We start from the raw sequence: 25,227 nt of genomic DNA, 5'->3' as shown, positions 1-25,227 counted from the left end.
AGCAGGTCTTTGTTTTCAGACATCTTTTGAAATCATTGGTCAGTTCAGGTTCTCTGCTTTTGCTTATGTGCAGTTCAAGAGGTTATATTTTGGTAGAAAATCATCTATTTCCTTTAGAGTTTTGAATTTGCCATCATGGTATGTTACATTTACCTTTTTCAGTAATTATTTTCTTCTATGTCTGTAGTTATATTTCCATTCATGATATTGATTTATGATGTTGAACAGTTTTACTTTTTCTCCTTTAAATTTAATCAGGCTAGTCAGGGTTTTATATATTCTAGAGGTCCTCAAGGAACCACTAGATTTTATTTATTTTTCATGATTTATTTTGTTTGTTCCTTCATTCACTTTGGCTTTTCTCTGTACTGAAACCGTCTTGACATCATCTCTGAATATTTGGTTGATGGGCTCTGGTGGGAGGCTTCCTGGCTGTGCTCTAATCTGGGCTCCAGGCCTCACTGCTCTAGGACCTCCATCTGGTTCCTTACATCTCTTAGTCTTGGCTTCCTCATCTACTGATTTTTATCTAGTTATTCATATAGTTCTGAAAGTTTTTCATTTGTACTCCTGGTTTATGGCTTTATAACCCATTTGGACCTATTCATTATGTCAAATATCTGCCTTAACCCCGTCAAAGCTTCTCTCCTTAAAATTGGGTTTGTCTGCTCTGCACATGGCCACACTTCTCTTTTTTCCTTTGCATCCACCTTGTATAAGCTTTCCAAGCCTTTATATTCAGTTTTTTCTTTGTCTTAGGTGTATTTCTTATAAACAGCACTGTGGTTTTTTCACTTTAAATTATAATGATATTTTATTTTGCATAGTCACAGTATTTGACACTTCAAAAACAGATATACCACTGATAAATTACAAAAATGGATATACTTGTCAAAGTTACAACAGACATAATGTTTAGCTGAGAATCACTTCAATAGCATAAGGCTCTAAAGGTGCCGGATAAACCAATACTTGTTTGGAATAAGATGTGCAACTTTCTTAATGATGGGCTTACAGAAGAGGTCCTGGTTCCATGTGGTCAAGGTTAGTCATAAAACCTAAAGTTTTAGCACAATCATGCTTCAGACTAAATTTTAAATAGTTATGATAGCTTACACAATATGTGATGGACTGCTGCTGCTGCTGCTGCTGCTTAGTCGCTGCAGTCGCGTCCGACTCTGTGCGACCCCATGGACTGCAGCCTACTAGGCTCCCCCGTCCCTGGGATTCTCCAGGCAAGAACACTGGAGTGGGGTGCCATTTCCTTCTCCAGGTGATGGACTGCCTTCTGCAAAAAATTACAATTTGAAGACTTCTTTCAGGCATTACCAGTATCCAGTATGTGTACATTCTAAATAATTCTGAAAAGAGCAAACTTAATAGTTTCTGATATTCACATCTGACACCTCAAGTTTTATGACTGGCAAGTCTTAATGCTCCTGGACTTTGGGGTTTACAAGGCAGCAATATTTTAAATTTGTTTATGTAGGATGTGGGGAAAATTAGAATCAAATGGGCATACATTTCTTGACTATATAGTGCCATTAGCCCTCAATTAACTCTGTAGGGAATGGTTAAGCATCAAAAGCTAAAGCAATAGTTTTTTATGTTAAAATGTAAATAGCAGTTACTCCATACTAGTAACACTTGAAAGTTACTAAACTAAGTATTTCCCCTGTAGAGAAAACACACAGAAATGAGCTGCCAGAACAGAAACAAATTATGAAAAATGCTAATTACCTAAATGGATCCATGTCCACCCTTTGTGTCTATTTCATACATTCTTCCCACCCAGCCCACTCCAAAAAAACTTTAAGATTATTACATTCCAAAGTAATCTATTCCTGAAATATTTTTCAAGAGACAAACCTCCCTACAGTGTGAGTGAGTGAGTGAGTGAGTGAAGTCGCTCAGTCGTGTCCGACTCTTTGCGACCCCGTGGACTGTAGCCCACAAGGCTGCTCCGTCCATGGGATTCTCCAGGCAAGGATACCGGAGTGAGTTGCCATTTCCCCTACAGTGTATAAGCTACTTAAGTCTACACACCCTAGGATGATGCACTTCGATTGTCCTAGCTCTATAATTTGGGAATCTGCTCAGGTTTAATCTCCTTTTAGAACCTTTCCAAATAAACATAATTAGAATTTGTGATACTTAAATTCAAAGACAGTACAGATTATGTGACACCTTGTTTTTTTTGATTAAATGAAAACCACAGGATTCTGTGTGGCTAAAAACTAAATCTGAATTACTCATGTCTGGTGTTATGTAAATATATTTTAAAGTTCATTTTGTTGGACTTCTTTAACTACTTCAGGTTCTACAGGGCTCTTCTGAACATTTGCCACTGCAAACTTTATCCCCTGGGTTAATCCAGCTTGGGTAATATTAGCAACCTGTTCTGTGAAACTTCAAACCTTTCCAAAGGGAGAGACTGCCCTATTGCTACAGCTCTCTGAAGGAGAAAGAGTTACATGAAGCCCTGTCTCAAGTTCAAGCATGCTGGATTTGGAGCCAGTGGTCTTTTGAGATACAACTGAATGCCCTAGTTCAACTGACACAAACTGTGGGCCTGTTGCAGAAAAAGACACATCTAATTGAGATGGTGGAGAAGGTATCTGTTTCCATTGATTCAATTGAATTTCTTCATGAGAAACTTGATTAGTCATTTGATTTCCTTTCTTCCTATCCTGCTGAGAAACAGATCTGGTTTCTGATAGCTTGGTCATTTTGTTTTGTGCATCTTGAACAAATCTGTGGCAGCAAATATCCACAGGCTTGGCAAAGCCAGTCAACGTGTATATGATGTCAGCAGAAGGACTTTTCTTCAAAGAAGACTCATGGCCTTTTCCAAGCCCACGTTCATGAGCAATAGTAACCTCTGAAGGAACATGAATGCTAATATCAGTGCTTCTAGTAAACTAAGATCTTCTGCCTAATTGAGGTGCTGAAGCAATAATACCACAGTTAGGAAGAAATAGTCTGCTGTCCCTGCACTCTCTGAAGAGTTAGCTAGCTGCCTGTCTTCATCAGACTTAGAATTTGTATGGAATTCATCAGAGTGGTATGAGTCATTATCTGAAGACATTTCTCCATCTGACTCTGCCTGGGCTTTATTATCCATCACACTTGTGTTTTCCATGGTTTCAAGACAACTATCTGATTTCTAAAGATTTACTTTTAAGTTTGGTTTTAGAAAGTTAACTTTCATTTCAGAGTTTGTAAGATTTCTGAACTTTCATAGATTACCAGTATTTACAATGAATTTGGTCTGTATCACTTTTTTATTTAGAGATGAAAATTTACTCATTAAAAACTTTTCACCTGGGCCAAAGAGCCTTAGTTTTGAGAACTGATGCCAATGATGTCTTTGTGAGGTTTACTGATTTTTCTCTCAAGCTTTCTCTCTATTATAGGTACACCTAATCTCATGGCTTGCTTGGTGATCTGCAGCATCTCTGCAATGCACTGAAGGGTATCTTTTCCATCCTCTTCTGGATTGTGCATTACAGCTCTCAGTGTGTGATAACAGCCACTTGCTTCTGTATATCTTCAGTGCCATCTCATGCAGGACAAATTTGGCTAACCAAAGAGTGGGTTCAGGACCTATTTCTATTTTTCCCAGATCTACCAGACTTAGTTGTTGATACTGGTTTACTTTGTCAACTTTCATCATCGTAACAGGCCACGAAGTAGATGGTTAGAAAGCAGTAATGTAGCATCAGTGAGGATGTGCTCTTAAAACTGTCTCTTGAGCCAAGCCATAAAAATTATGTCATGACATGTAATTTGAAATAAATTCTACACCTACTAATTAGTGTTACTTCATCCTAGCTTCTATTTTGACACTAATATTTACGTCTGTCAAACATGATCTTAGTCAAAAGCATCAAGTCCAGAAGGAAAAGCACTTGGCATATAACAGGCAGTTGAGAAAAATGTCTGCCCTTCCCCCACCCACACATTTTACCAAAGTATAAGCTTCAGTAAATGGAGAAGGCAATGGCACCCCACTCCAGTACTCTTGCCTGGAAAATCCCATGGACAGAGGAGCCTGGTAGGCTGCAGTCCATGGGGTTGCTAAGAGTCAGACACGACTGAGCAACTTCACTTTCACTTTTCACTTTCATGCACTGGAGAAGGAAATGGCAACCCACTCCAGGAGAATCCCAGGGAGGGGGAGCCTGGTGGGCTGCCCTCTATGGGGTCGCACAGAGTCAGACACGGCTGAAGCGACTTAGCAGCAAGCTTCAGTAAATACTTAATTTTCCTCTCCACCACCCTCCACCCAACTTAAACAGAAAAAAACAAAAATGACAACAGAAAAAAAACCCAGACCTTTTTCAAAAAAAAGACAAGAACAGAAAGGAAAGCTCTTTGGGTGCTTCCCCTCCCCCACGCCTGGAGGAAGGGCAGCCAGTCAGATACCCCTCCTTCCACGATGCCTCCAGCCCCTCACGCAGCCCCACCCCCGCAACGGTCATCAGGCTACACGAACAGGAGGCTTTAGAAAAGCAGTGATTTACAGAGCAAATACAGCCTTACAGAAACTTTAACCTGCGCAAAGGAGAAGGATCTGGAAAGTCACTGCCAGGTTGCCGCTTCAGGCTTGGCCCTGAGGCTGGGCGGGGAGGAGCCCCAAGGCGTGCGTGGCTAGTCAGTGCCGCCTGTTCTGTCAGTCATTACTGCACAGTCAGAGCAGTCTGCACCAAACCTAGTGCCTGTAGTGACTGCCTGTATTTTCAGTTTTGTCTTTCTCTTTGGTGTATTTCTTGTAAACAGCAATGAGTTTTTAATCCCAACTGAGAGTATGTCTTTTGAAAGAGGAACACACCTAATTCACAATTTTGCAGGACCTGTCATATTGGTTTATGCCTTCCGTCTTTTGGATTATGCATGTGTGCTAAGTCCCTTCAATCATGGCTGACTCCTTGTAAACCTAGGGACTATAGCCCGCTGGGCTCCTTTGTCCATGGAATTCTCCAGGCAAGAATACTGGAGTGAGTTGCCATGCCCTTCTCCAGGGTATCTTCCCGACTCAGGGATTGAACCCTTGTTTCTTACATCTCCTGCATAGACAGGTGGGCTCTTTACCACTAGCACCACCTGGGAAGCCCCTTTTTGATTACATACATTTCTATTTCTTTTCTATTTCGCTGAAGTCCTTGACTATGTGGGTCACAGCAAACTGTGGAAAATTCTTGAAGAGAAGGGAGTACTAGACCACCTTACCTGCCTCCTGAGAAATCTGTATGCAGGTCACAAAGCAGTAGTTAGAAACGGACATGGAACAATGGACTGGTTCAAAATTGGGAAAGGAGTATGACAAGGCTGTATATTGTTGCTCTGCTTATTTAACATATACAGAGTACATCATTCAAAATGCTGGGCTGGATGTAGCTCAAGCTAGAATCAGGACTGCTGGAGGAAATATCAATAACCTCAGATATGCAGATGATACTGCTCTAATGGCAGAAAGTGAAGAGGAACTAAAGAACCTCTTCAGTTCAGTTCAGTTCAGTCGCTCAGTTGTGTCCGACTCTTTGCGACCCCATGAATCGCAGCACGCCAGGCCTCCCTGTCCATCACCAACTCCCAGAGTTCACTCAGACTCACGTCCATTGAGTCAGTGATGCCATCCAGCCATCTCATCCTCTGTCGTCCCCTTCTCCTCCTGCCCCCAATCCCTCCCAGCATCAGAGTCTTTTCCAATGAGTCAACTCTTTGCATGAGGTGGCCAAAATACTGGAGTTTCAGCTACAGCATCATCCCCTCCAAAGAAATCCCAGGGCTGAATGAAGGTGAAAGATAAGAGTTAAAAAGCTGGCTTGAAACCCAGCATTCAAAAATCGAAGATCATGGCATCCAGTCCCATCATTTCATGGCAAATAGAAGAGGAAAAAGTGGAAACAGTGACAGACTTTGTTTTCCTGGGCTCAGAAATCATTGTGGACATTGACTGCAGCCATGAAATTAAAAGATGCTTGCTCCTTGGAAGGAAAGCTATGACAACTCTAGACAGTGTATTAAAAAGCATAGATATCAGTTCTGGTTCAAGATGGTAGAGTAGAAGGATGTGCGCTTATCTCCTCCGATAAAAGCACCAAAATTGCAACCAGCTTTTGAACAACCATCAACAGGAGGTCACTGGAACCCACCAAAAAAGGATACCCCATGTCCAAAGACAAAGAAGAAGCCACACCAAGATGGTAGAAGGGACACAAACATGTTAAAATGAAACCCCATACCTGCTGAATGGGTGATCCACAAACTGGAGGACAAGAACACCAAAGTTCTCCCACTGCTGTCAAGGTTCTAAGCCCTGTGTCAGGCTTCCCAGACTGGGGATCCAACAAAGGGACTGGGAATCCCTATGAAATATGACCTTGAAGGCCAGTGGGACTGGACTGCAGGATTTCCATAGAACTGGGGGAAACAGAGACTCCAGTCTTGGAGGGCAAAATAAAATCTTGCATGCACCCAGACCCAGAAGAAAGGAGAAATGACCCATACAGGAGGCTGGACCAAAACTACCTGCTGGGGTGGGGTGTCTCCTAGGTCAGGAGGGGTTCACCACAGGGACAAGGGCACTGCAGCAGCAGTCCTGGAAGGTCCCCCTTGAAATAAACACTCTTGGAGGTCCCCATTAACTCTGCCATAGAGTTTGTAGACCCCAGGGCTGGGTCACCAGGCCAAACAACTATCAGGGATGGTGGTCAGCTCCATCCATCAGCAGATAATTGGATTAAAGCTTTACTGTGCAAGGCCTTGCCCACCAGAGCAAGACCTAGTTTTTCCCACCCTGGCCCTCCCATCAAGAAGCCGACAGAAGCCTCTTAGATTCATCTACCAGAGGGCAGACAGAAGAAACAAGAAGAACCACAGTCCCACAGCAGCTAGAATAAAAACCACCTTACAGAAAGTTAATCGGGATGAAATAGCATAGAATGATGTATGTCTCAGATGAAGGGACAATATAACCCACCCCCCCCCAAAAAAAGCAACTAACTGAAGTGGAGATATGCAGCCATTCAGACAAAGAATTCAGAATAATGATAGTGAAGGTTATCCAGATCTCAGAAACAGAATGAAGAAGATGCAAGAAGTGTTTGCCAAAGAGCTAGAAGAGCTAAAGAACATACAAAGATGAGCTAGAAGGAATCGATGGCAGAATAACTGAGGCAGAAGAACAGTTAAGTGACCTGGAGGACAGAATGGTGGAAATCACTGCTGCAGAACAAAATATAGGAGAAAGAATGAAAGAGAATGAAGACAGCGTAACAGACCTCTGAAAGTGTTACGTGTTAGTCGCTAAGTTGTGTCCAACTCTTTGCGATCACAAGGACTATTGCCCACCCATAGCTGAAGAAAACTTCCTGAACATGGGAAAGGAAATAGTCAGCCAAGTCCAGGAAGCACAGAGTCCCAGGAAAGAGAAACCCAAGGAAGAACACACTGAGAAACATGGTAATCAAGCTGACAAAAATTAAAGATGAACATAAAACATTAAAAGCAACAAAGAGAAAATGACAAATAGCATACAAGGGAACTCCCATCAGGTTATCAGTTGATTTCTCAACAGAAACTCTACAAGTCAGAAGGGAATGGCACGATACATTTAAAGTGATGAAAGGGAAGAACCTGCAACCAAGAAAGACTACCCAGCAAGACTCTCCTTCAGATTTGATGGAGAAATCTAAAGTTTTACAGACAAGCAAAATTGAAGAGAATTCAGCAACACCAAACCAACTTTACAACAAATGCTAAAAGAACTTCCCTAGGCAGAAAGCACAGGAGAGGGAAAAGACCTACAGAAAATAAGCCCAGAACAATTAAGAAAATGGTAATAGGATCATTCATATCGATAATTACCTTAAATGGAAATGGATTAAATGTACCAACCAAAAGACATAGACTGGCTGAGCGGATGGAAATATACATGTATGCACTTCTGCTGACCACAGCACTCTCCTTAACCGCCCCCCCTCCACTGCCAAATTGTGTGTGATTATTTTATATTGTTAGGTTAGTCATGTTCCCATTATGGCATGCAGTTATAATTATCTTTTACTTTTCGTCTGGCTATTGATTGTGAAACTGATAAACATCTTTTACTATTGTGATTATGTAACTATTATTCATTAAATACCATTGTATCATGATTGGTCAACAGAAAAGTAATAGAATTTTGTATCACCAAAATTACCACTTAATAGCAAAACCTGTAATCTCTTTTTAAAACCCAGATTCATATCAGAATTTTCTTGGAATTTTTTAAAAAAATACAAAGGCCCAGGTATTGCTTTTTTCCTCCAGAGTGCCAGATATATCTCTAATGAGGAGCCATGTTTAAAAACAACTGGACTATGATGATCTTTTATGCAGTTTGTTTCACTTTTTCTATTTCATATTAAGTACTCCCATTTCATTTTATGTTTTTCAATTTCTCCATCTCTCTTTTTTTATGTTCTTTCTCAAGTCTTTATAAAGCATTGCAGAAAAACTTTTGTATACATATATATAAATTGTATGTATAATATATATATTTTAGGAAACATGAATTTTTGCCTAACTAAAAAATTTATGACATTTTGATTCCACTTGTTTGCCTTAGTATGACTAAAATGCTAGATTTCTAAGTTAAAATAGATATAGAACAAGAAACAAAGGTTTACTGTATAGCACAGGGAACTATACTTAGTATCTTGTAATAACCTATAATGGAAAATAATCTCAAAAATAATATATGTGTATATGTATAAATGAGCCACCTTCCTGCGTACCTGAAACATTGTAAGTCAACTATTTTGTTGTTATTCACTCAGTCATATCTGACTGTGCAACCCCATAGATTGCAGTATGCCAGGCCTCCCTGTCCCCCACTATCTCCCAGAGTGTGCTCAAACCTATGTCCATTGAGTCAATGACGCCATCCAACCATCTCATCCTCTGCTGTCCCCTTCTCCTCTGCCTTCAGTCTTTCCCAGCATCAGGGTCTTTTCCAGAGTCAGTTCTTCATATCAGGTGGCCAAGGTGTTGGAGCTTCAGCTTCAGGATCAGTCCTTCCAATGGCTATTCAGGATTGATTTCCTTTAGGATTGATGAGTTTGATCTCCTCACTGTCCACGGGACTCTCAGGAGTCTTCTCCAGCACCACAGTTCAAAAGCATCAATTCTTCAGCCCTCAGCTTTCTTTATGGTCCAACTCTTACATCCATACATGACTAGCTTTGACCATATGGACGTTTGTCAACAAAGTGATGTCTCTGCTTTTTAATATTCTAAGTTTGTCGTAACTTTACTTCTAAGGAGCAAGCATCTTTTAATTTCATGGCTGCAGTCAATGTCCACAGTGATTTTGGAGCCCAAGAAAATAAAATCTGTCATTGTTTCCATTTTTTCCCCATCTATTTACCATGAAGTGATGGAACCAGATGCCATGATCTTAGTTTTTTTAATGTTGAGTTTTAAGCCAGCTTTTTCACTCTCCTCTTTCACCTTCATTAAGAGGCTCTTTAGTTCCTCTTCATTTTCTGCCATTAGGGCTTCCCTGATAGCTTAATTGGTAAAGAATCCGCTTGCAATGTAGGAGACCCCAGTTCGATTACTGGGTCAGGAAGCTCTGCTGGAGAAGGGATAAGCTACCCACTCCAGGATTCTTGGGCTTCCCTGGTGGTTCAGCTGGTAAAGAATTTGTCTGTAATGCAAGAGACCTGGGTTTGATCCCTGGGTTGGGAAGATCTTCTGGAGAAGGGAAGGGCTACCCACTCTAGTATTCTGGCCTGGAGAATTCCATGGACTGTATAGTCCATGGAGTAAAATAGACATGACTGAGTGACTTTCATTTTCACTTCACTTTCATTTGCATATCTGAGGTTATTGGTATTTCCTCCGGCAATCTTGATTCCAGCTTGTATATATGTGTATATGTGTATATATGTATATATATATGTGTTTATATGTGTGTGTGTGTGTATATATATATATATACACACACACATAAAGAAAGAAAAAAAAGTACAGACATCACTTTGCTTACAAAAGTCCATATAGTCAAAGCTATGGTTTTTCCAGTAGTCATGTACAGATGTGAAAGTTGGACCATAAGGAAGGCTGAGTGCCAAATAATTGATGCTTTCAAATTGTGGTGCTGGAGAAGACTCTTGAGAATCCCTTTGACTACAAGGAAATCAAACCAGTCAGTCCTAAAGAAAATCAACCCTGAATATTCATTGGAAAGACTGATGCTGAAGCTGAAACTCCAATACTTTGGCCACCTGATGCAAAGAGCCCCCACTGCTGGGAAAGATTGAGGGCAGGAGAAGAAGGGTGTGGCAGAGGATTAAATGGTTAAACAGCATCACTGACTCATTGGACATGAATTTTAGCAAACTGGGAGATAGTGGAGGACGCAGGAGCCTGGTGTGCTACAGAGCACGGGGTCACAAAGAGTCAGACATGACTCAGCGACTGAACAGCAACATTTCCTTTTTACCTTTTTCTTTTCTTAGTATTTATTTACTTATTTATTTGGCTGCTTAGGGTCTTAGTTGTGACACAAGAGATCTTTGGTCCTTATTTGTGGCATGGGGGATCTAGTTCCTTGACCAGGAACCAAACCCAGGCCCTCTGCATTGGGAGCTCAGAGTCTTAGCTACTGGAGCACCAGGGATCCCTTTTTACCTTTTTCTAATCATTTCTGATTTGCGAGTTTCTAGAGAACACTGATATTCTGTTTTCCACACCTTCTTACCTCTCTGTACCTTGGCTGGTCTCAGTTATAAACAGAGGTAGTTTTAGTATCTATCTTGGAAGCCAGCTGTGCACTTAGGCCAAGTCTCAATAAACATTAAACATCAGCTTCAGGTTGCAAAAGGAAATAATGATCATCTAACCCTTACATGTGTATAGTGTTTAGTGTTTTTCCTAGCACTTTCTTATCATATTTGAACCATATAACACTTCAGTAAGAACTGCAAGAAATAGAATTTGTTTACCAGATGGAAATATTGAGGTTTAGAGACATTGTGTTACTTGTCTGAGAACAGAAAATATTAAACAGAGATGCTGAGACCAGAATCTGAATCTCTATAACTTGGGGATTTTCTCATTTCACGATCCCTGCAGTGTACCCCTCAGGTCTTTCGTGTAGATCAGTGGTTCTTGCACTTCTCTGTAATTGGAGTCCCTGGTGGCTTTTAAAAATCACAATGTGCAGGCCACATTGTACACTACCTAAATCCGAATCTGTAGGACGAGACCTGAATCAGTACTTTTTAGAAAGTTCCCAAGTGACTCTAAGATGCACCTGGTAACTTTCATTTTTTTGGTTTAAGGTTAAAAGCAGAAATGGTTGAGATCTGTGTCTGTGATATTTTCAACCAGTAATTCCTGCTAATTTGCCAGGGCAGGGATAGAGCATGCACGTGATTATTGCACTCTGTAAATGAGAACGCAAAGACAAGACACAGTTGCTTTTCTTCTCCTTGGCTCTCTTGGGTAGCATAGGAAGAGAAAATGAAATTACAGTACAGCCTGAGTCATAAGGACTCTTTGTGCTTCCCCAAAGAGGGTGGTGTTTTTTAAATTATTATTATTCAAGTGAATTTCACACTCAAGTGCCTTGCATTAGGTGCATTTGGCTGCTTGGATCGCTGACCTATGACAGCACTTTCCTTCTGTGCTGCCAGCAGAAGAGACAGGGTTAGTGTGTGTGTGGGGGGGTCCAGCCTCAAGAATGATGACTCGGGAGCCAGAGGTAAGTGCCCTGACCTTCCCAGGTGTGCAGGGGGATTGAACTGGCATTTGGGGTTTAGAATATTGGACTAAGGCTTTGGCATCAAAAGGGTACTTGGCTGCTATGTGTACACAGCCTGAAAACTCCCTGTCTTCCTGGCCATTCATGGCAGTGACCTTGCTAAAGCAGTCATCTTGTTTTCTTCTGTTTTTGTGCTTTGCCTTCCCCACCAGCTAGTTGGTATTTTTTAATGGAATTGCTGCCTCTGTGGAAGCCATGGCTGGTTGAGGTTCCCCACGCCTCTGTGTCAGGCCCAGCCTAGTTCTCAGGCTGCCAGAATCTATTTCTGCCGGCAATCGGGAAGGGCCGAGAAGCCCACATTGATTTTCCATTGTCAGCGGGCAGTTAAGGTTTTGATGGTGTTTGGAAAGGAAAGTCTAGGAGCCTGCATCACATGGTCTAGATGCATTTTTCAAAGAGCAAAAGTGAAGCCAAGTCAAATCTGACCAAAATCATTCCTAGCTCTGGCTCCCCGGTGCCCCTCTGGAAAGTCGCCCAAACCCTTGCCTGGATGTTTAATGAGCTGGCCTGTGTTCGTGGTGACCATTCTGTCAGTGTTTGCTTTGTTGCCATGAGAAATAACACTTTGGTGTTGGCATGGCCAGAAAGAAACAAATGCCAGGAGGCCAAGGCAGGGCCTGGACTTGGCACGGTGTTTGTCCCATTCAGCAGTGAGAAGCTGGAGGGCTTGCTGGGCTGGTTTGAGTGCTGGAGTAAGTGGATTAGAACTGAAATTTTTTTAACTACCCAGTTGGGAACTTACTAATTTTCTTTAGAAGTCTCTAATAATGTCAGATTTGATAGTGAACCTAGAGAGGATCATTCATTGCACTTACTACACTGTCATTATTACTGCTGGCACTTTGGAGCAGCTCTGGCTTATGATGCACCCTGCACATTTCTGGTGGCCGGCCATCCAGATGCTGGTGTCTGTGCCCGAGCACAAAGGGCCTGGCTGCACTGGGGAGCTGAGGCCGCCCTTCTCAGGCATCAGGGCGGTCTGGAGGGTCCCAGGACGCACACGCGGGCGCTCGAAGGGGCACCCCCGCTGCAGGGCCAGCTGCTCAGCTCTGCTCCAGCCGCTGTGAACAGCTGACCGAGGGCCGCTGGTGCTGGGGGAGGTGAGGCTTCTGGGGCGCATCCTTGCCCCAGTTAGGCCTGGGGTTTGGTGTCAGGGTCTTACCCGAGAACTGTGAACTCTCCAGGGCATCTCTGCATTTGTACCGCGCGCCTTTTCGGCTCCTCGCAGCCTCCTTGGGCGGGGCGGGCGGTGTGGCCCGCCCAGCGGGTGCGCAGCAGCGCGGGGGCAGCCTGAATATGCACGGTTCTGCCTCTTCACCACTGGCTAGTCTGCCTCTTCACCACCTCACCTGCCCTGTGAGAGTTACTAAATATGAGATCAAACTCAGAACGGTCATGGCCTCTGAAGTAAGCTCCGCTTTTCCGTGCCCTGGAATTCAGCCGATGATCCTGCACATGTCTGTTTTCTCTAGTTTCCGAATGCCACAGCTTTCTCCACCCTCATGCCCTGTTCATATGCTTTCCCTATGGAATAAACTTGCCACTGTGATGCCGTCCGCACGGTGAGTGCTTCCTAGAACTGGAGAACAGACAGTGAGGGTCACAGAGAACAGGTGAGCCAGGGAACCCTGTAACCTTCCAGGCAGGTGTTCATGCTGGGCGTCCCTAATGGAACGTCCCTAATGGATCATCAAACATAACACAAACCAGCAGTTATACAAACCACTTGCATTTAATTTACAGTGGAGAAAATGATTCATAGAGATACAGAAATACTATTATTTGGAATATGTGACAAACTAGAAAACACAATTGGAGAAGGAAATGGCAGCCCACTCCAGTGTTCTTACCTGGAGAATCCCAGGGATGGCGGAGCCTGATGGGCTGCCGTCTGTGGGGTCACATAGAGTTGGACACGACTGAAGTGACTTAGCAGCAGCAGCAGCAGCAGAAAACACAATAAGGAAAGAATAAGAGAAGAAAAAAAATGTCATTGAAACTATTGGATATCAGCATTGTTGTTCAGTCCCTGAGTCATGTCCAACTCTGAGACCCCATGGACTGCAGCCTGCCAGGCTTCCCTGTTCTTCACTGTCTCCCGGAGCTTGCTCAAACTCATGTCCATTGAGTCAGTGATGCCATCCACCCATCTCACCCTCTGTTGCCCCCTTCTCCTTCTGCTCTCAATCTTTTTCAGCATCATGGTCTTTTCCAATGAGTTGTCTCTTCTCATCAGGTGGCCATAGACAAGTACATTCATAATTATGCAGATTAATTCCAGACAGGTAAAAGTTAAGCATTGGAAACTCGTTAGAATATATTTTAAAAGCACATTTATTCCAGTTATAAAAGAAAATGATTACATTTCAAAACTTTAAAGGTATGTCAAGATGTATAGTCACAAATAAGATAAATGATATATATTAAAATCAATTATAGTAAAATGTAGTAATATAGTAAGATATATTTTTACTATAGTACACTAGTATAGTAAAATATAACTTTTAAAGAAATATTAAAAAGAAAAACATTAGAAGGTACTTGAGAAAAAAGAACCGACAGAAACTGAAATCCAAAAGAATTGATACAGGTATATGTCAATTGATAATTGAGTTTAATTCAGTCCGTGTTTATAGATCATCTCTGAGATGCTTAGTACTCTGCAGTGCCCAAGCCAGAGCCGTGGTCATATTGCATACAAATGGCCTTGGGTAAGAAGTTCTGAGAAATGAATGGTTAATTTACATAAGAGAAAACACAGACAGTAAATCGTGGCATGGAAGCACATACAACTTTATTGGAAACTACAGAAAATGCTGTCACATACCTGTTAAACTCACAAAAATAAATATAAATGCTGAGTAAGACACTTGGCAGCGTCAAAGAGAAAGGGACACCAAAGCCTTGCTGCTGGCGATATAAATTGGTTCCATATGTGGGGAAAGTAATTGGCATCATGTGACAAAAGCTATAAAGTGCTTTTCTCGCAGAGAACAGCTCTGAATTTGGTATTTCCTTTATGAAAGATACCTCTAGGACATAACTCAAAAGGAAAAAAAAAGTAATTGCCACAACTGCACTGCTCAAAGCACGATTATTTATAAGAAAGTAGGAGAAAACCCCCACTACCCAGCAGCAGGGGAACTGCAGCGGGTGTGCTTTACCCAAAGGTGGACACTGCCCAGCAGGGACAGTGCCCTGCCCGCGCTCTGCACCACGCCGCCCCGCCAGCTCGCCACACCTCAGCCCCAGGCCCGGGAAGGGCTCCCCTAGCCCACAGGCTGGGTCACATCCCTCTTCCTTCTCCTAGAGCTCCCTTCCCTCTTATTCATAGCACTTAAAATTTGGGGTTGTCTGTTTGGGTGATATTCTTGTTTAATGTCAATTCCCCCATTTAACTGGAAGTTTCTCCAAAGCAAGAATTTGCTCACCCTGTATTTGCCTCTCAGTGTAGGGCCTGGAACAGGGTGAGTAGATGGTTGCTTAGATGGATGGATGGAACATAGGTAGGTGGGTAGATGGATGGGTGGGCTCCCTGGACGGATGCATGGATGGACAGGTAAATAGACGGATGGATAAATTTTTACACATGTAGCAACCTTCTGTTTGCAAAGGACTTCATGGCTAACAAAGTACTTTGCAAAACATTCTACTTTAATCATCTATACAAATCTATGAGGTAGAAATTGTCTTTATTTAAAAATTGAGGAAACAGAGTTCTCTCAAACAGTAACTTGAATAGGGTAGTAATTGCAGAGATAGTATTTTTATTTCCTTCTTTTTTTCTTTCTCTCAAATTGCTATTGGCAAAATTCTTAAGTTGGAAGGAAGATTTTTTGGTAAATTTCCTGTTTTTAAAAGGAATGACCGAAATACTACAGGGAGAAAAGCACAATGTTGATTTAAAAGCAGACCTTGTTTACCTATTTGAAGAATTTTAGTGAAGAAAAAATAATAAATTTTAATATGTTTTGGCATTTAGATGATTCAAAGAGGACCACTTTTCTTTAACAAAATGTGCTTGATGGTTTTCCAGAAGTTACCACTGTGCTTTTTTCTTGGTATAGATCCTGCTTGGTTGGAGAACTGAAACCTTTGAGTTCAGTTGTTGATTTCCATTAGAGAAAATTTTGTTCCAGTTTTTGCATCCATAGGTCTACATGTAGTTGACTTAGAATTTTAATGGCTCTTGAAGAATAATTGGTTTTACTCATAAAATGAAGTGAGTCTTCTGTTAAGGAACCATGTATGTAACACAGAGACAATTAGTTCTTTGAAAGACTGGATTGAAAAAGAGCTATATTGAATTAGGAGCCTTTGGAGAGTGAGCCTTTAGTTATTTTCCGTGTTTGTCTCATATACATTATTTTGTTTTTTCTCTCACTGTATCACTTTGAGAACTTTTTATTTTAGAAGTAAATCTTGCATTTCAATATCATTATTTGTTTTTTTAGCTCTGGCTGAGGACATCTCCCATAACTTAAACATTATTTTCCAGTGGTTGATAGATTGTCATTTTTATTCTTAGATTATTAAGGTACTTTTATTTTTAATTTAGTCATTGGTTATCAACTTTATTATTTTCAAATTATTTTAAAATTGGTTTTATTTGCAACTTCCTTGTTTTTATTTCATTTTGGTTTTTCTATTTTTACTCTAATTTCATTTCCCCACTTTCTTTTAGCTTTCCATTCTAAGCAGGGCAGGGCTAGTTTGTGACGCTTTACTTTTTCCTTTTGATAACCGTTATCAGAGTTTTTGTCCCCATTACTTGTGATGCTTTTGTTGGTCTAAAAATATATTCTACTCGTGTGAATTGGTTTTTCTCTCCTGTGGTGGTGTTAGTTGTTCAGTCATGTCCAGCTCTTTGCAATCCCATGGACTGTAGCCCACCAGGCTCCTCTGTCCCTGAATTCTCCAGGCAAGAATACTGGAATGGGTTGCCATTCCCTTCTCCAGGGGTCTTCCCCACCCAGGAATGGAACCTGGGTCTCCTGCTTTGCAGGCAGATTCTTTACCATCTGAGCCACCAGGGAAGCTATTTTTGCTCCTACCCAAGCATTATTTGAAAGGACATTGTTAGTGTCCAAATAATTGGATACCTTTCAATTCTGATTTCATCATTGATTTTTACCTTTACTTTGCCTTTGTTCAGCAATAAGATATGCGGGAGGCTTGCCTTTTCCCTTTTTTCCTTTTACTTTTGTTTCTTACTCAGAATGTTAGCAATTTATGTGCAAGTTCATACTGATTTGAGAAAAGAGTTTGGTCTCCTGGCCCCTACTCCCATTCTTATGTGTAATTTATAATTCTCTATTCATTTTTTTGCATATGAGACCTATCATATTCTGCTAATATTTTTCTAAAATTTTCATGAGTTTGTTTTTCATGAATTTGTCCTGGGTTGGAACCCAGAGATTTAGCATGATGTATTTTGGGGCTTTACCATCATTGAGGCACCTTGATTATCTCTCCTAATGCCTTTGAAATCATGTCAGCTATTTCATGGCCTTGTGACTGAACGCCGTCAGTGGGAAGAGAACATTAGGCTCCTGATGTGAACTGTGATCCTGGTTCTCTTACCTTCAAACAATTTCCTCACTGAGGCTGTTAATATGCAAATTGTACCTGAGCTTACAGGGTTACTATGAGGGTCATTTGAAAAAGTTCTGTGTATGCCTTGCAAAGAGTTACCAGGAAGGTATTATCATGCCATCACAGCTCAACTTCCAGAAGGTTCTCCTACAGGGTTCAGGTTTGAGTGTGCCCTACTAGGCATCAGACTGTTCCGTGTTGACTGTTTAAAATGCCACTGCAGGATTGTTTATAAGTTATTTTTGTGCTTACGTTTTGCATTGATCTGGCTTCCTTGGTTATGTTTCCCTTTTTTTTTCCTTTGTCTGAAATTTTATTGGCAGCTAACCACCACTAATTCTGACATTTACAATATTTTTAGCAGGAAGGCTTTTGTCAGAACTGATTTCATTTTTCTTTTCTCTCACTAAGTCATTTAATTTAATAACTGAGTCATTTAATTAATCTTTCTTCTGAGTTTAGGCTATCCTCCCCTTTCTCTTCTCTCCTTTCCCTTACCGGCTTTGTTATCCTCAGGTCATTTTCAAATTTCTCCTTTTTCATCATAGAGTCCTCCTAGGCTTTTCCCTAAATTAATAACTGGTTTCACTGTCCTTTCCCTACATTTTTATTGTGTTTCTAATCTGCTTATCTCAAGATAAGCAGTGTCTTTTAAGAATCTCTGCTTATTCCATTTCCTTTCTTAATCTGTGGGCTTCTGTTGATGAAATGTTCTGGATTCTCAGGTCTTGACTTCTCCCGTCATCACTTAACTTGTTACCTTCTGTATCAGTGCCACTGTAACAAAGGAGCAAACATGAGTTGGCTTAGAATAACAGGAATGTATTGTCGCAAGTTCTCTAGGCTGCACATCTGACTCAGGGTGTTGACAGGACCTGTGCTCCTTGTCACAGCTCCAGCGGAAGACCCTTCCCTGCCACTTCCCAGCATCCAGTGGCTACTGTCAGTCCTTGGTGTTCCTTGGCGTGTAGACCCATCACTCTAGTTTCATGCCATCCCCCAACCCTGACTTCTCTTCTTTTCTCTGCACCTGTCCACCTCTGTGTCTCACCTCCCCTTTCCATAAGGACACCAGTCACACTAGGGCCCACCCTAGTGACCTCATTTTAACTTGATTACCTCCATAAAGACCCTGTTTCCAAACAAACTCAAATAAGCTTATTTTCAGGTACCTGAAAAGAAGCGTATCTTTTGCCGGGACACAGCTCCTCCCATGACACCATCCTGTGGCTGTTACTCCGCTGTCCTTGGCCTAGTCCGCCTCCGTGGTGGTCTCACACACACAGGCAGACAGGCAGTCAAGTCCAGGCTCCTGCTCCTCCCTCCACTCTCAACGCCCCTTCTCTCCTGAGAGCCTGTTCCTGCTAGGTGCGCAGACTTGAGCAGGCACTTGGGAGCCTTGCACAGAGGGTTCTCCAGGCCGTGGCTGGGGGTGCAGTCAGTCAGTCCTCACTTGCCATGGCCCTCACCTGCACAGGGAGACTGGGCCAGAGCTGCTGTCTCCAGCACGCTGATCCAGCTGACTCCCCATCACACAGAGCCTCCTCTGACAGTCTGGGCTCCAGAAGACACTTGCAGGCTTGAAATTTACTGCTAACTTGTTGGCCTCCACGCACAGACCCCCTTTTGCAGTCACTGATGTCATTCAGGAGGCCTAGGATTTGTCTTCAGATTCTGCAGCTGACTGATGCTCTGGACACCTTCGTTCTTAGGTTTCTTTTGGCTTGTTCTTCAGACCTTTTTGTGAGTCTCTTCCTTTCTGATTACATCCATTGGGTTTGCACTCCTTTAGCTGTCTGGTGCCCTGACTACTCCTTCGCAGTCAGAAGGTAGTTCTTGTCTTACTGTCTATTTCAACAAAGAACCATCACCCAGGAATGTGCTTACTCACAAAAAGGAAGTCTTAGGTTCTATGTAGTCCAAAGAAAGAAAGAAAGTGAAGTCGCTCAGTCATGTCCAACTCTTCGGGACACCATGGACTGTAGCCTACCAGGCTCATCTGTCAATTGGATTTTCCAGGCAAGGGTACTGGAGTGGGTTGCCATTTCCTGCTCCAGGGGATCTTCCCGACCCAGGGATTGAACCCAGGTCTCCAGCATTGCAGGTGGATTCTTTACCATCTGAGCCACTAGGGAAGCCCTATGTAGTCTAAGGGTCCATGAATACATTTTAGAACATTCTATGCATTCTCCCCCATTTTGACTCATGGGGGAGAATTTTAACTCAATTAGTCTTGACTGAAAAGACTAATTGCACTGACTGCCTTTTTTGTGTCATGCCTTGCTGTCATTGAGTTCCCATCTGTCCCCTCAAGGGACAGTGAGATGAGAATATGAGGAGAAGGGATGCAGATTCTGCTTTGTGGGTTCCACGGAGACCTAAGAAGGGGGCAGCATTGGAGCTTGCTCTGCTGGGGCTGTGCTCAAGATTGCAGAGGCACGTCCTCCCAGCGCTGGAGCAGAGTTCTCTGTGTCCGCTCAGGGCCCAGTTGCCAGCCCCTCAGCTCTTCAGGTTAAAGCCAGCCTAAAAGCATTATCAATTTCAGCCCTTCATAAACCATTATATTCTTCAACCATAAGGGTTGCGCCAACATAAAAGCATGAAAGAAGGCATGCTCTCAGTCTTGGACTCAATCTCTGTGACATTTGTCTATGGAAGCTTCAGGCAGCAGTGTGCAAAGGCAGGCAATTGCCTTCCTGGACCACAGCTTCCATCACAGGACAAGACCTCCTTATGCAGAGGTCCTCCTAAACATCACTGTCTGTACTGAGCCTAGTGTCCTGGTCTTCCTTAAACTGGTCATAGTTACCATCACGGCCTTGGAAAACAAGTTTCTTAAGTCACCTACATTGCCTTCTGGGAGATCAGTATTTCCTTTACTTAGGTCCAGAATTGAAAGGACTCATGCTTAAGAACAAACATAGCACTTTGTCTGTCTGCTTCTTCCAGGGTGATGTGGCCTTAACCATGGTGCTGTTGAATTTTGGGATCTCTACAGCCAGCTATCTTTGACTTTGCAGTTCAGCGTGCATGGGTTTAATGATACATTTGCTAGGTTGTCTCCCTCAGAACCTGGTTTATTGTAGTCCTGCCTGCACTAAACACAAATAAGTAATGAGGGCTGCCCAGCTAGGTTTCTATGCGTCCTTTTTCCTTCCTTCTTCCTCACTGCCGCTTTGGAAATACTTGTACACCCTGTAATGTTTGTGCACCAAAAGGAAAGTAACTTTTGAAGGTGAAAGTTCTCAGACTATTCCAAGACCAGGTAGAAACCTTACATGTTTTTCCAGCCACCATCCAGCCCAGAAGTCTTTTCACAAGCATGTCTGAATTCTGAATGTGTCCGTGTCATCATGTTTTCAGACTTCTGCTTTTTACTGCTTCTCTCAGGGCTTGAGCTTGAGTTTCAGATTTCAACCCTGCAGAAACTGTGGTGGGCATTAGACCTAAAAAAGCTCAATTTTAGGAACTGGGAGGATCTGCTTCCTCCCCTTCCTCATGTCCAGGTTACTGAGTGCCACACACAGCCACTCACTTCTTATTGATGATTTACTTCTGATAAATAATGCCTCCAAAGAAGCAGAGAGGCTTCCCCGCGGGTGTTCATTCCTGGCTTTGTGGTTAACATCATATGCTCTTAGTCCATGAAAACCAAGAAACTGGTGAGTTAGGATGTCCAGATGCATGGTCAGTACACACAGCTCTTCCTTTGAGCCATAAACTCCCTGGGCCTTGGTTCCATCTGCAGCATCCAGAGCCACAGTGCCTGGCAGGCTGGCCTGCGCTTGGCAGTGCTCAAGTAAGTGCTGACTGTGAGGCAGGATGGCATCCTTGTTGCCTAACTGGGGGCCATAACACAGACCCTCGCTGAAGGACTTGCAGGTTCAGGAGGCTTTAAATGACTCAAAGGATGAGGGCTCTGAACTCCAGGAGAAAGAAAACAGACCAGGGAGCACCCTGTCCCCTTTGTCGTGGTGGCAGGACAGAGTGCAAAGGCAGAGGCCAGACTGCCTGCAAAATCTGGGGTCCCTGAGTAACCCTGTGAAACCCAGGATCAAAAGCGACCTCTCTCTCCTGTAAACTTGTGCAAGACTCTCTTGGCTCCAGGCCCACCATCCTGGTGCTTCCAACAGCTCCAGAGAACCTTGGTGGCCCTGTGGCAGGTTGGTCAGTTGGTTACTGACAGCAAGGCCATGATCCCTTGGCCCCACAACCTTTCTATGAATTCTAGTGTTGGGTTCACTTTCTGAATCCTGTGGTTCATTTATGAACAGGTAGTTTCTGGTGCCAAGAATACACAGAAGAACTACACAAAAAAGATCTTCATGACCCAGATAATCATGATGGTGTGACCACTCACCTAGAGCCAGACAGCCTGGAATGCAAAGCAAAGTGGGCCTTAGGAAGCATCACTATGAACAAAGATAGTAGAGGTGAGAGAATTCCAGTTGAGCTATTTCAAATTCTAAAAGATGACGCTGTGAAAGTGCTGCACTCAATATGCCAGCAAATTTGGAAAACTCAGCAGTGGCCACAGGACTGGAAAAGGTCAGTTTTCATTCCAATCCCAAAAAAAGGCAATGCCAAAGAATGCTCAAATTACCACACAACTGCACTCAACTCACATGCTAGCAAAGTAATGCCTAAAATTCTCAAGCGAGGCTTCAAAAGTATGTGAACCATGAACTTCCACATGTTCAAGCTGGATTTAGAAAAGGCAGAGGAACCACAGATCAAATTGCCAACATCTGTTGGATCATCAAAAAAGCAAGAGTTCCGGAAAAAACACCTACTTCTGCTTTATTGACTATGCCACAGCCTTTGACTGTGTGGATCACAACAAACTGTGAAAAAGTCTTCAAGAGATGGGAATACCAGACCATCTTATCTGCCTCCTAAGAAATCTGTATGAAGGTCAATAAGCAACAGTTAGAACCGGACATGGAACAACAGCCTGGTTCCAAATCGGGAAAGGAGTACGTCAAGGCTGTATATTGTCACCCTGCTTATTTAACTTATATGCAGAGTACATCATGAGAAACACTGGACTGGAAGAAGCACAAGCTGTAATCAAGATTGCCGGGAGAAATATCAATAGCCTCAGATGTGCAGATGACACCACCCTTATGGCAGAAAGCAAAGACTAAAGAGCCTCTTAATGAATGTGAAAGAGGAGAGTGAAAAGCTGGCTTAAAACTCAACATTCAAAAATGAAGATCATGGCATCTGGTCCCATCACTTCATGGCAAATAGATGGGGAAATAATGGAAACAGTGAGAGACTTTATTTTTGGGGGCTCCAAAATCACTGCAGATGGTGATTGCAGCCGTGAAATTAAAAGACGCTTACTCCTTGAAAGAAAAGCTATGACCAACCTAGACACCATAATAAGAAACAGACACATTACTTTGTTGACAAAGGTCCGTCTATTCAAAGCTATGGTTTTTTCAGTAGTCGTGTATGGATGTGAGAGTTAGACTATAAAGAAAGCTGAGCACCGAAGAATTGATGCTTTTGAAATGTGGTGTTGGAAAAGACTCTTGAGAGTCCCATGGACAGCAAAGAGGTTCAACCAGTCCATCCCAAAGGAAATCAGACCTGAATATTTTTTGGAAGGACTGATGCTAAAGCTGAAACTCCAATACTTTGGCCACTTGATGCAAAGAACTGACTCATTGGAAAACATCCTGATGCTGGGCAAGATGGAAGGCAGGAGGAGAAGGGGATGACAGAGGATGAGACTGTTGGATGGCATCACGAACTCAATGGACATGAGTTTGAGTAAGCTCCAGGAGTTGGTGATGGACAGGGAAGCCTGGTGTGCTGCAGTCCATGGGATTGCAAAGAGTTGGACCGACTGTTTGGTTGTTTAACCCAGGGTCAAACTACCACATGCTCAATGGACAACTGACCAACTGAACTAAACTGAACTGAGTTTCTGGGCTTTAGTTGAAAGTTTTCCTTTAGTCTTGAATCCTCAGTTCTAGGAGGTGGCCCATTCCCCGATTTCTTCTACCTTCTACCAAGAACAAATTATTAACCCCACAAGCCATCTGCCAAAAGGAACCCAGAGGGTGGGCAGAGGTCTTGGGAGAAACAGTGGGCCAGAAATTTGGGGGGTGTTTGGGGAAGACTGTGGAGGTGCAGGGCTGTCCGGGGCAGGAGTTGAGGTGTTCTCTGCAGACAGACTGCAGTGGGGGAGGCTGTGGGGTTTGAGCAGACCTTGATAGTTTAGAGTGGTGGATACGGCTAGAGGCGGTAGTAGATGGATTGTTGGTCGCAGTGGCTTGACTCTTTTCAGCACACAAACATTTCTTGAGTGCCTGCTGCACGCTAGGCACAGTGCTGAGCTTCAGAGGTGGTTATATGAGGCCTAGCACTGGAGATGCCTGCAGTCCAGCTTCTGGAAGGCCACACTGCCTCCTGGGGCAGAGGAGATGGAGACGACCCTTGGGCTGACTTAGCGCAGCACGGAATCCACAGGCGATTTCCTTAAAAGGGAGTTGAGCCCGACAGTGCCTGAAAAAGTGCTCACCCCCACTCAGCTTGCACAAGGCCCCACATGCGGTGAGTTAGGCAAACACAGGGCTCGAGTCCCTGAGGCAGAGTCCCTGCTCCTTGTGCAGTTCTAGGCTGCAGCTCCAGGATCAGAGAGGCTGACACAGAGGAGATGCAGGAGGGAGGTTGCCATCATCGGGACACAAAGTCTCAGCTGGTTCCCCGAGGATGTCTGATTGATTTGTGTCGTAATTGGTTCATGTCAATTTTGCCTGTTGTTTTATTTATTTTTGATGGCCCTTCCAAAGTTTTATTTATAAAACTTTCAATCGACACCTAAGGTTTGTTATTTAAAAGCAAACCCAGTCTCTTTTTTACTTTGCGTTTGACTGCCGTATCAGTTCAGGTGACCTGAATGGACATACAGGGCCATGCAGAGTAGAGAAAGTCAGACTGTGATCTGGACACCTTGGATCAACAATGGATGCTAAAACGACAAGATGAACTGATGTAGGAACAGAAAGCATTCACTAGTCTCCGAATATCACCCTCTCAGATCGCTAATCACAAAGAGTACAGTGTGACTTTGTGGCACAGAGGTAAAGAGTCTGCCTGCCAGTGGAGGAGATGCAAGAGACTTGGAGTCGATCCCTGGGTTGGGAAGATCCCCTGGAGGAGGAAATGGCAACCCCCTCCAGTATTCTTGCCCTGGAAATTCAATGGACAGAGGAGCCTGGCGGGCTCCAGTCCATGGGGTCCCAAAGAGTCAGAAATGACTGAGCATGCTCACACACGCACACACACAAAATGTGGCATTACAAAGGACAGATCCCTTAACCAAAGGATCAGACTTGGCATCACCATTAGTGAAATAACATGGCATCAGGTGCCCTCTTGTGGAGTTCAGTTAGTAGGAATGAACATTGAGATTCTTGCCAAAAATGTTTCACTTGAATCTAAACATTAGGAAACAAAATTCAGATTATGGGATATTCTACAAAACAACTAGAATGACTTGAAAACTTACAGTGTCAAAGTTTAAAAGGACAGCAAAAGTCATGAGGATTCTTCTAGATTCAAGAAAAGTAATGAGACGTGACAACTAAATGCAGTGTGTGATTTTTGATGAGATCCTGGATCAAGATGCAGAATAGTTATAAAAGACATTTCTGGAATATTTGAACATGGAGTATGGATTTGATAATGTTGTACTGATTTCATTTCTTCCAAGGTAACGTTGGTGTGAATGAAGTGCCATGGTTACTTTCAGATGACTCAGCAAAAAATGAGAAGTGTGTGTTTGTGTGGAGGGAAGA

The 25,227-nt window shown here is 43.0% G+C and overlaps 1 protein-coding gene and 1 pseudogene across 5 annotated transcripts in view; one reads left to right on the top strand and one right to left on the bottom strand.

The window, feature by feature from the left end:
• LRRK1 (leucine rich repeat kinase 1) overlaps positions 1-25,227 on the top strand; it is a 134,078-nt gene that overhangs the window by 58,819 nt on the left and 50,032 nt on the right. The window lies entirely within an intron of this gene.
• LOC113879791 lies at positions 1,949-12,938 on the bottom strand (annotated as a pseudogene).

Source organism: Bos indicus x Bos taurus, chromosome 21 (genome assembly GCF_003369695.1).
Source record: "Bos indicus x Bos taurus breed Angus x Brahman F1 hybrid chromosome 21, Bos_hybrid_MaternalHap_v2.0, whole genome shotgun sequence".
Taxonomy (NCBI): Eukaryota; Metazoa; Chordata; class Mammalia; order Artiodactyla; family Bovidae; genus Bos; species Bos indicus x Bos taurus.
This window is presented reverse-complemented; position numbering and strand designations above follow the sequence as displayed.